This window comes from Zootoca vivipara, chromosome 2, assembly GCF_965207765.1.
Source record: "Zootoca vivipara chromosome 2, rZooViv2.hap1.1, whole genome shotgun sequence".
Taxonomy (NCBI): Eukaryota; Metazoa; Chordata; class Lepidosauria; order Squamata; family Lacertidae; genus Zootoca; species Zootoca vivipara.
In genome coordinates, this window is record NC_142584.1 from 105,895,604 (window position 1) to 105,906,580 (window position 10,977).

General features: G+C 41.4%; 1 long non-coding RNA gene across 1 annotated transcript; it reads right to left on the reverse strand.

Moving 5' to 3' along the window:
- Positions 1-5,284: 5,284 nt before the first annotated feature.
- Positions 5,285-10,658, reverse strand: LOC148687015 (uncharacterized). Its single transcript, XR_015948601.1, has 3 exons — positions 10,524-10,658; positions 8,529-8,639; positions 5,285-7,057 (listed from the first exon to the last, which is right to left on the reverse strand). It is a non-coding gene; the product is annotated as an uncharacterized LOC148687015 (long non-coding RNA).
- Positions 10,659-10,977: the final 319 nt, after the last annotated feature.

Below are 10,977 nucleotides of genomic sequence, written 5' to 3' on the forward strand. Positions count from 1 at the left end.
GGGGATGAGGACTATAAACGCCTGTTGCCAAGATTCCGGGAAGTCTCCTTTCTCCATAATTTCACCAATTAATTTTTGATAGGTTTCCATTAATTCCTCTTTAAATAATTTATGATGCTGAGCTGAGAGCCCATCCGGGCCTGGTGATTTCCCCTGTTTTAATTTATTTATAACTCCTATAATCTCTTGTTCCATTATTTGTTTATTCAATACCTCTTTTTCTTCCTCCTTTAATTTAGCCAAATTACGATTATCAAAATATTTCTCTAATTTTTTTGCTTATTTCTTCTTTTTTAGATAAATTTCTATAATATTTTAAAAAACACTTTTGTATATTTCCCCCTTGTGTCCAATTCTTATCCCCCTCCCTTATATTTGTAATCAAGCTATTTTCTCTCTCTCAATACTTTATTCGACCGATAGTCAGAAACAAAAAAACTATTTTCTTGTTTTTTCCTTAGATGCCAGGCTAGCAATCTTCCAACTTTCCCCCCTGATTCGAATGTTTTTTGTTTTGCCCATTTTATTTTATTTTCCAATTCATTACCTATCAACATAGACAACTCTTTCTGTAGAACTTTGACCTGCTTTGCTACATTTTCATCCTTTGGATTTTTCCCCAATTCTTTTTCTTTCCCCTTAATTTCCTTTTCTATCCTATTCACATTTTCCCTCCTCTCCCTATTCACTCTACTTTTTTGAGCTTTTTTGTGGGGGAGAGACATGAGTCTTATATAAGCCTTGCTCGCCTCCCAAGCTGTTATGATATTCATACCATCTTTCAAATTTATATTAAAAAATTCTTTTAACAATTTTTTAACTTTTAAAACAAAGGATTCATCATTTAATATTCTCTCGTCTAATCTCCATCTTCCCATTTTTCCATCTTTTTCTTTTAACTTTACCATTATTGGATTATGATCCGTTATTGATTTTACTAATATATCACATTTTGTTACCTTTATTGACAAATTTGCCGAGAGCCACATCATATCTATTCTCGCCGCCGATTTTTTGGGGTCAGAGTAGTGGGTATATCTTTTTTCATTAGGATTCATTATTCTCCAGCTATCTTTTAACTCAAAATTTTCTACTATATGCCAAAAATCTTTTGGTAATTCCCCCTTATTTTTCTTCCCTTTATTTGTTCTATCGATATTTGAATCTAATTACCCCATTAAAATCACCCGCCAAAATAATTTCTTCTTCCTCTATCATCCCACCCATTTGATCCCCCAATCTTTTGAAAAAAATTGATTTGCATCCATTGGGTGCGTAAATATTAATTATGATCAGATTACCTCCCGGCAGATATAATCTCGTACCCAGTATCCCTTCCCTCTTCATCTTGAAAAATTTTCTCCGCTTTAATATTTTTCCTAACATATGTGGCTACTCCTCTCTTTTTTTCTTATCTAAGGATACATAAACCTCTCCTAACCTTGGGTTGCTCAGCACTCGTTCATGTTTTCTAGATATGTGGGTTTCCTGGAGGCACACTATGTCCCATGACCCTTTTTTCAAAATATGCTCTATTTTATTCCTCTTAACCTTATTATTTAAACCATTCATGTTCCATGATAAAATATTAATATTCATATCTTTAATATTATTAAAAAGGAAACCACTCAATATTTTACTCAATAACCAGATTGGGAAAAAAGAAGAAGATCCAATAATTTGCCTTACAATTCAGCTTCTTAACATACAAACAATGGCTATGGAAAAAAAACCAGCGACTAATATCCTTTACTTATTAGAAAATTAACTCTAGCAATCCTACAATCTCACAATCAACTACAATCCAACTTATCCCTCAATTTGCCCCTCTTCTGAGATATTCTCCTCTTCTTCTTCTCATCCTGCTTCAGCCTTGAATTTCCTGCTGAACCTTTCTGCTTCCTCCACTGACTTAATCGTTTTTCTCCTTTCTTTATAGAAAAAAGTGAGTCCCTGCGGAAACTCCCATGAAAACCATATCCCTTTTCTTTTCAGGGCATCTGTCAATACTTTATATTGTTGTCTCTTCATTCTCAATCTTTTCGGAATTTCTTTAAACATTGCCACGGCACTTCCATCTATTACTAAGTCCTCTCTCTTCTTTCTCTGTAATATTTTATCTTTCAGCAACGTTGAATTTAAAATGATCATACAGTCCCCAATAATCTTCTTCTTTTTATCTACCTTGACTCTGTATATTTTATCTACATCCAACCAGAGATCTTCTTCTTTCACTTTTAACCACACGGCTAGCTCCTTCACAATTCTTTCCTCAATCTGTTCATTCTGGACCTCTGGTACGCCTCTCAAACGAAGGGTCAGGGATTTTTGTTTGAGTTCTATCATAGCAATCTGGTCTTCTAATTCTTCACACCTCTTTTTCCACTCGATCTTGTCATCCTCTTCTCTGTTCTGCATCTTTCTCAATTCTTTATTTTCCAAGCTCACTTTCTTTTTTGCATGCTCTTGTTTATTCACTCTCATGTTTATTTCCTTCACTGCTTTGTCCAATTCTTTATTTTTATTGCTTAGTTCCTTTATCTGTCCTGACATCTCCACAATTACTGTAGACTTTTGTTCTATTTTCGCCTCTACCAAGTCCAATTTATCACATAAGGATTTGTTCATTTCAGTTATTAATTCCTTTATATCTGACAAGGTATCATTGTCTTGTGCCATCGACTGCCTCCTTGCTTGACTTGTTGCTGGGATTGTAGTCTGTATTTGTGTTTTCTTCAGTTTGTCTGGCATTGTTCCTTTTTCTCTTTCCAGTGAATGCCTTGAGACTTCCTTTTATATGGGAGTTTCCTCCTGGTATCTCAGCGCAACATTTGTTAGATCAGCCTTAAAGCACAGAAATTGTAATCCACAGGATAAAAAAGAATTTATAATCCCAGAGTAGGGAAAGCACCAGTCCTTTTATTTCCTCCTTTTTTCAGGTGAGATATCCTCCCACCCACTAGGTGTCATTGTCTTATTATCTTCCTTTGTCATATTTTATTTCACTCACTTCCTTAAAGAAGGCGGAAGTCAGTCAGCATGTATGACTTTGCAAGAAATAGTCCACCATTTTAAATCCAGCTTTATCTTTCTCCCTCTTTCTCTCTCTCCTTCAATTACCAGTCTGAATGGAAATCAAAATATAGTCCTTCTGCTTTCCGCCAATCCCTTTACTCTTTTTACTTTGTCTCCTTCTTCTCACCCCTCAATTACCGCTCCCTCTGCCTCTCTGTAGCCTCCACTTTACTGTGCTGGCACAGACAAGCATTGGTTGCTACTTTGTAGCCTGCTCTCTCGGTGGCTCCCGGGTGAGTGCTCTCTCCTCCCACCTCCTGCTACAATGTATAAAGTTTCTTTCAGCAAGTTTATAAAGCGGTTAGTCCTTTCAACCCCCCGACTTCTCTCCTGGTTCGCAGCCGCTTCTCAGCCACTTCTCCTCGCTCCCCCTCTCCTCCTCACCTTTGTTATATTTGCGACCGCCTCTTTTATACTCAAAAAAACATCGGGGTGTCCCAGGTGCTTGCTGGACGAGATCCTGGCATCTTTTCGGCAATTAAGAGTGTTCTTTTAGCGTCTGGCTCCTCTCCCCCTCCTTCGCTTCTCACAGCGCCGAGGAGGAGTTCCACCTTATGTCGCCGCTTTTCTTTCCGCTGGCGATAATCCCGTATTATCACTTCACTGGAGGGGTTTTTTGACGCTGCCCCTCCCGCAATTTAATTACCGATCGCTGGGCTCCCCGCTGTTTGCGGAGCTCCTCTATCACGCATCTCGGCTCCAGCGCACCCAGACCGGAAGTCCCCTGCCATTAAGTCTCTAGGAGTCTTCATGCTCACCACTCTGCCAGCTGACTAGCAGGCAGTGAGTTGCCGCTGGGTGTTTAGGTTGAAACCCACCACAAGTGGAGAGCCACAATACAAAACAAGATTGGTGGCTAGAGGGTTCAGCCAGCGACCGGGGCCACACTACTCACAGGTGTACACGCCCACAGCTAGTCGCCAAGAAAACCTGGCTAATGGTTTTACAAAACCCTTGAACTTTGGAAAATATCAAGAGTTCTGTGAAGAGCTAAACATGGGTTAAGACTGAATGTTGGATTCGCACCCAGGTCATTGCGAACAAGAGGCGGTGTTGGGATTCTAGACAGGACAGAGTTAAACACTCCTGTGGGCGTTCTTATTCTCCGGGCATTTTTTCCTTTGTCCTCAGTGTCAGGTTCTGTCTCTCTCTGACTGAGTATGAGTCTGAGAGAGTTAGTTTCACTTCTGTAAGAGAGATAAGAGCTACAGACATACAGCTAGCTTTAGGTGGTTTTTCTGTTACTTTATGCTTCTAAATAAAGACTTATTAGAATAGAAGCACTGGTGTCAGTTGTTATTTGAGACACCAGATCTGAGACAAAGACAACTGCCATTGTCCTTGCTGTGCTGGAACTCTGCTACGTTTGAAGATAATCGAAGTGTGGCTGAGCACATTTGGAAGAGTGCTGGGGAGCCATGAATATCGGACAGGGTTGTAAATCGAGCTGATTACCCTGCTGGCAGCAGACTCCGTGGGTCAAAAGGCTTTTATGACCCACAACCTTAAAATACCACAACATGATAAATAAGTGGTCCGTTAATATTGCATGTATCTTCAACTTTACTCAAAGACGTGGGACACGGAGAGACACCAGGCTTGCAAGACAGACTCTGATTCCTGGCAAATCCATGAGCAGATATTCTGACCACCTCCATATTTCTTGGAGCCGAATAGCATCCAATAGGAGATGATGCTTTTAATTGGGGAGAGTTGGAAGGTTGGCTGCTTAGTCAGTTGACTGAGGCCCTTTTCTTTTGGAATCTGAGTGCAAAGACTTGGAGAAACATACTAATATGCTACAGTTATGTTCATGTTTGGGGTTGCCAATTGCAGATGCTGACTTGGCTCGTATGATTTGTGTATGGGATTCTATATGAACACCACCATATATGATGCAAGAGTGTTATGCAGAATGGAGGATCTGCTTTGTTGTATTATTGCCTGTTTCTTCTGGAAGCTGGAGGGGCCAAGAGAGGGAAAGGAAGTGTTGTCAAGCACAATAGTCTGTTGCAAAGCATGGGATATGGTCCATATAATTAAAATAGACATTTGTTGTTGGATCAGAGGGAAGGGATTAGAACAAAATAATAAGGCCTCACAATAAAAACATCAATTGCAAGGAAAGGAAAATATAAGTTACACTGATACAAAAATTACACAGGAACCAAAGTAGAATGCAGACCACAACTTCATTTTTAAACTTTATTGAAAGAAAGCATTGATGCATAAGGTAGAACAAATATTATAAGCTATTATTCTTGCATTATTTCTGCATGCAAAACTAGCAGTAATTTTAACTATTATTATTGAACTCTATCTTGATTGGCCACCTAGAACTCCCACCAGTCCAAACTACTTAAAAGCTTTGCTACGTTCCAGTTACATTGCAATGTTCAGGAAAGAGAAAAGAGAACATTTGAGCTCTCCAACCAAGGAGGGGGTGGGAAGAACAGGGTTCCATGAGCTCCAGGAAGAAATGAATTGAGAATCTGATGGACAGGACCTAGAAGAGCCTGGATAGAAGTGGCTCTAGCCTCCCCCCTGACCATCTTGACTGGGAGTATGGGATGGGATGCTCTAACAAGGCAATTAAGGACTGACCTTGAGACATTTGAAGGCAGTACTGTATTGAGAAGTTTTCAATGTTGGATGGTTTGTTGTATTTTTATATTCTGTTGGAAGCTTCCTAGAGTTTGCAGGCCCAGGGTGTGCACCCTTCCTCTGCTCAATGAGCTACCAACAAAGAAGGCCGCACAGCGGAATGAGATCAAATCAGGCCACAACTATATTTACTACAGATGAAGTGGTTTGGCCATAGGCATTGGGTAAGCATTTATTTCTGGTCTTCCTACCGGAAATGACCATAGCTGCCAAGTTATCCCTTTTTTACAGGGATTTTCCCTTATGCTGAATAGGCTTCCTCGCGAGAAAAGGAAAAACTTGGCAGCTATGGAAATGACATCAGGGACAATCCGTCAGTGGGGATTCCTATGACTTACATCAAATAGGGGGATGCCTGCAGGAACGGTGAGACCAAGCCCCACATCTGTGCAAATGGACTGAAGCAACTCCATCACGGACCCCTTTAACAGGATACCCTATTTCTGGAGGGGAAGGCGAGGGTGCACCCCCCCTCCAATGAAGGCTAAAGTTACCCAATGCCTAAACTCAAAGCTGTGACAATTGCTACGGGTTAGGCAAAACCTCCAGGTCATAGCCAATTCACCAAGTAGGCAAATTCCTACCCGGCAGCAACAATACAGCGACCACCGCAGCCATAGCAAGGTAAATTCAGTGAGTAAATGCAAAATGGGTGAGTTGGTCCAAAGAAGAAATGCTGGACATCGGGGGCTGGTGTGGGCTGTTTTAAATCCCCTGGGAGTGGAACTGAGGGAATCGTGATTGTTCCCTCTTCATACCAGCCTGCAATTGGCCGATTTGGCAGGCTGACGAAGAGCAGGATTTCAAGCCAGGGGCATGAGCTGAAGGGGGTACCTAAAAGGGGGTAAACAGATGTCTGGGGCAACACATTAAGATGAGTGGGGAACAAATTTATTATTATTAGTGTTATTGTTATTACTACTATTACTATCAGTTGTGTACTAGTGGTGGCAGTGGTAGAATCGCAGTCTTGGGATGGGGCTTGTCGCTTTTCTGTGTTTGCTCTGTCATTAGAATTGTAATGGCAGGAGGAAGACCTGGCATCCATCAAAAGCAAAGGATATGAAATGTTCTAATATTATGTCTTTCAAAGGAGAAAGTGAAAGAGAAGGAGAAAGATTGGATACCCACTCTTTACCATGATGTTTCTGGATGGGTTAAAACAATTTAAGAAGAGAACAGTAAAATCAGTCAAAACATAAGTCAGTTTCACAGCAGTGTACTTTAATTTTCTGTCCTTTTCTCGTTTCTTTTCCGCAGAGGTTTTTATTCTGAGGTTCGCCACAAGATTGAATCACCTTCAACAAAGTATTATCATCTGGCGAGAGAAAGAGAAGTACTTATGTTGATACTAACTACTGAGTGGAGTCCACAGTTAGTATAAGAAAAGACAAAGCTGACAGCAGATCGAAATAAATTATATCTTAAGCTCCATTGACAAATTCATACCTAAAACTGATTTTTTTCCCTGATGCTTAAACTAATAAAGTGTCTAAATAAAACATACCCTTAAATCTCAGAATCTCAACCACTGTTGTCTAGGATAAATCCCAAATACCTTTCCTTAGACTGAAAAATAGGCCACTTTTCAAGTGACGTGCCAGTTAGTTCCTTAAAGCAAAAACCTTACTATCCCTGTCCCTCCAACATATCATCTTCTTAAGCAAGGTCCCTCTATGCAATGTGGTTTATTGTAAGAGTAGAGCTGGCATTCAAGACTCTAATGAAGCAGCTCTTCCAGTACTGCTGAAAGACTGTTGCACAGTCTGTCTTGCAGTGATATGTCCATGAATGTCCCCAGCTGCACAATTGAATCCATGTGTTCAAAATGGAGTTGGGGGAAAGCATTCTAATACTATATTTTCATTGGAAATATTCAGTATTTTTCATATTGCTGCTGCAACTTTGCCAAGCAAGGCACAATATTTGACAAGGAAAGGATGCTCCATCAATTTCTCTATTAATCACTTTGTTAAAAGATGTTACTATTAGAGATTACCTCCCACATACTTCTGCTGCGCTTTCCTGCTTGTGTGGTTGCACCTTGGTAAAACCACTTCTTACTGTTTGTAGCAGAGTTTTCCCCAGAGGCAGAGGACAAGAACAGGAGTCATACTCAAATTCACAGCCAAGAGCTTCTTTATTGCTTGACTGGTTGCACAAGCATTTCTGTTACTTTTATATATACAAGCTATTTACCTTCCTTCTTTATCTCTCCAGCACCGTATAATTTTAGTCCAGTTATTAACAATCCTGACACAGCAAAACTCACAGTATCAGCAGCACACATTGTCTTACTTCCAACCTCGTTGTCTGCGTGAGTTATGACGGTGTGTGTGTGATTTCCTTGTGCAGAAATTGCAGCTGCAACTTCCCCCCTTTATTTGCACTTTCAGCTGACACCAATGAAGCCTACTATACACTAAAGAAAATTCTGGAACCCCTTTAAAGCTTCCAGGAACTTTTATCTGTTTCTTAAAGAATATTTTCCTAACAGTTATTCCTTACATTACCAAGTGAATTCAATCGCGGTCTCTATAGAGTTGGACGAGCCTGCTGTTTTTAAAACGTTTAATGTTTCATTATGTTTTTATATATGTTAGAAGCTGCCCAGAGTGGCTGAGGCAACACAGTAAGATGTGTGGGGTATAAATAATAAAATTGTCATTGTGGAATGGGATATTCCCCTTTTTTAATTGGAGAAATGAAGAGGTTACCAGAGCATAGAGAAGACAAGTCCTAGTCCCAGCATAGAAAAAGGAGGAACATAGACAGAAAAGACTCCTTACCTGAAAATTGTTCTATCTTTAAACAATATGGCCCATCACATGTCAGGTCATTTGGTTCACATGGCTTTTCAGCACCACTTGAAATGCATCTTCTGCATTTTACAGCATTTGCTGTAGGAGGCACAAAAATTTGTTTTATTGTTTCTCCCTGAAAGCATAAGCTTCAGCAATCAGTCACCACATCCAGGGCTTCATTAGGAGGTAGACAAGGGGTCTGAATCCCTGGGATTCCTACCACTTTCCTCCTTTATATCAATTTTCTTTCCCGGGTGTAATGCAAAGCATAGTACCAAGTGAGACCCCCTTTTTCATTTGTGGGGGGACCAATTTATTTTCAGTGTCCCAACCCATAAAATCTGATACACACCTATAGCTGTCTGAATAAATCCTAGAACAGTAGGATTCCCCCCCCCCTCGGAAAGTCTGACTAAATTTGCATCTCGGCGGATGGGGAAATTCTATGCAGATTCATGACATGCTCCTGTACCTGAGTCTTGTAACACATTCCACCCAGACACCAGAATCCTATGTTTTCCAACGATGGTGCTCCCAGAAGAATGGCAGCTTCCTCTCTCAATGGGAGCTGCTTAACTCTGTCCTGCAATGGGCTCTAAACTCTTGGGCTCCACTTTTAGACCTGGCAGATACAGCTGAGATATACACCCATTGGTAGTATTCAGGGCACTCATGATGTTAATGGAAGGATTTGTGCCTTTGCAACAGAACTTCCCCCTTTCACTCCTCCCCCATGTCTGCTTCATGCCTTGCCCAAATTTTTCTCTGGCGGGGTTCAGGAATTCCCTGAATAGATTTAGGGCCCACTCAGGAGGAGGAGGGAAGTCCCATGGCGGAGGCACAAATCCTTTCATTAATGGCAGAACGTATTTAATGTTACATGAGACAGAAGTCTTTATCTCTCCAACCCTGCACATATAAAACATAAAGGTAAAGGATCCCTGGACAGTGAAGTTGATTCAAAGGCGATGATGGGGTCCAGTGTACATCTCGCTTTCTGCCGCTTCTGGTGCAACGAAACATTGTGACAGAAGCCAGAGCACATGGAACTGCCATCTTCCTTCCCATTCTATTCATCTACCTGCACTGGCATGCTTTTGAACTGCTAAATTGGCAGGAATTGGGACCGAGCAATGGGAGCTCACCCCATTGTGGTTATTTGAACCACCGACCTTCCGATTAGCAAACCCAAGAGGCTCAGTGGTTTAGACCACAACACTACCTGCATCCTACAAATATACCAGATGTTGGGCAGCCTGATTCACTCCTACATACATACATACAGGGCTGCCTTCTAGGCTTTCAAGCTACCTGTCCATTTTGCCCCATTATGTTCCCAGAGTCTCAGGATGTCTCACCCTCTTCTCCTTAAACCTTTCGACTGGAGATGCTAAGGGATTAACCTGGGGCTTTCTGCATGAAAGGCATGTACCGTAACACTGAATTATTGCAAACTTATGGCAGAAGGCATTTCCCCCCTACCACCCCAAAGTATATCTCTCCTGCTACTAATAGATTCAACCTGTGTAAAACAGTGGCTTATTCTTCTTTTATCTCTTCTAAAATAATAATATAATAACAATTTATTATTTATACCTCGCCCATCTGGCCGTGTTTCTCCGGCCACTCTGGGCGGCTTCCAATAGACATTAAAATACAGTAATCTATTAAACATTAATAGACTGCCAACCTAGCAGTTTGAAAGCACATCAAAATGCAAGTAGATAAATAGGAACCGCTACAGCAGGAAGGTAAACGGCATTTCTGTGTGCTGCTCTGGTTTGCCAGAAGCGGCTTTGTCATGTTGGCCACATGACCTGGAAGCTATACGCCGGCTCCCTCGGCCAATAATGCGAGATGAGCGTGCAACCCCAGAGTCGGTCACAACTGGACCTAATGGTCAGGGGCCCCTTTATCTTTACCTTTATTAAACCTTAAAAGCTTCCCTACACAGGCATGGGGGGTGAGGGTAATACTTACCTCCAGGCCTGAGGCAAAGCAGAACACAGAATGCAAGCAGCCAGACCTGAACCAGACGTGGCCTTCGATTACCAAGAAACAAGCTCTGCTCCATTGGAATGCCTTTTGTATGGAGAGACAGCTTTGGAAGGCTGGCAGCTGAGAAACTGTAGGTTTTCAGGGCAGGCAGGATCACACATCCCTTATAAAGGCTGAAAGGAACCTTTTTGGCTTCTTGCCTCATCCTGGTGGCTTTGAAAGGTCAAAGAAGCCTCTGGCAATATCCTGGGTTGACAGTGAAGAATAGCAAGGATGAAGGCAGTGGTTGTCTTGGGCCATTTCAGGCACAAAGTGCTGGTTGTTAGGACAAATCCAAATGGGCTGAGGGATTAGCTGAAGACTGCACAGAACATCCCAGATCTCATCTTTTGAATTGGTTGTTCCTATCATTGAGCTTTCTGTTCAGCTCTGGGTT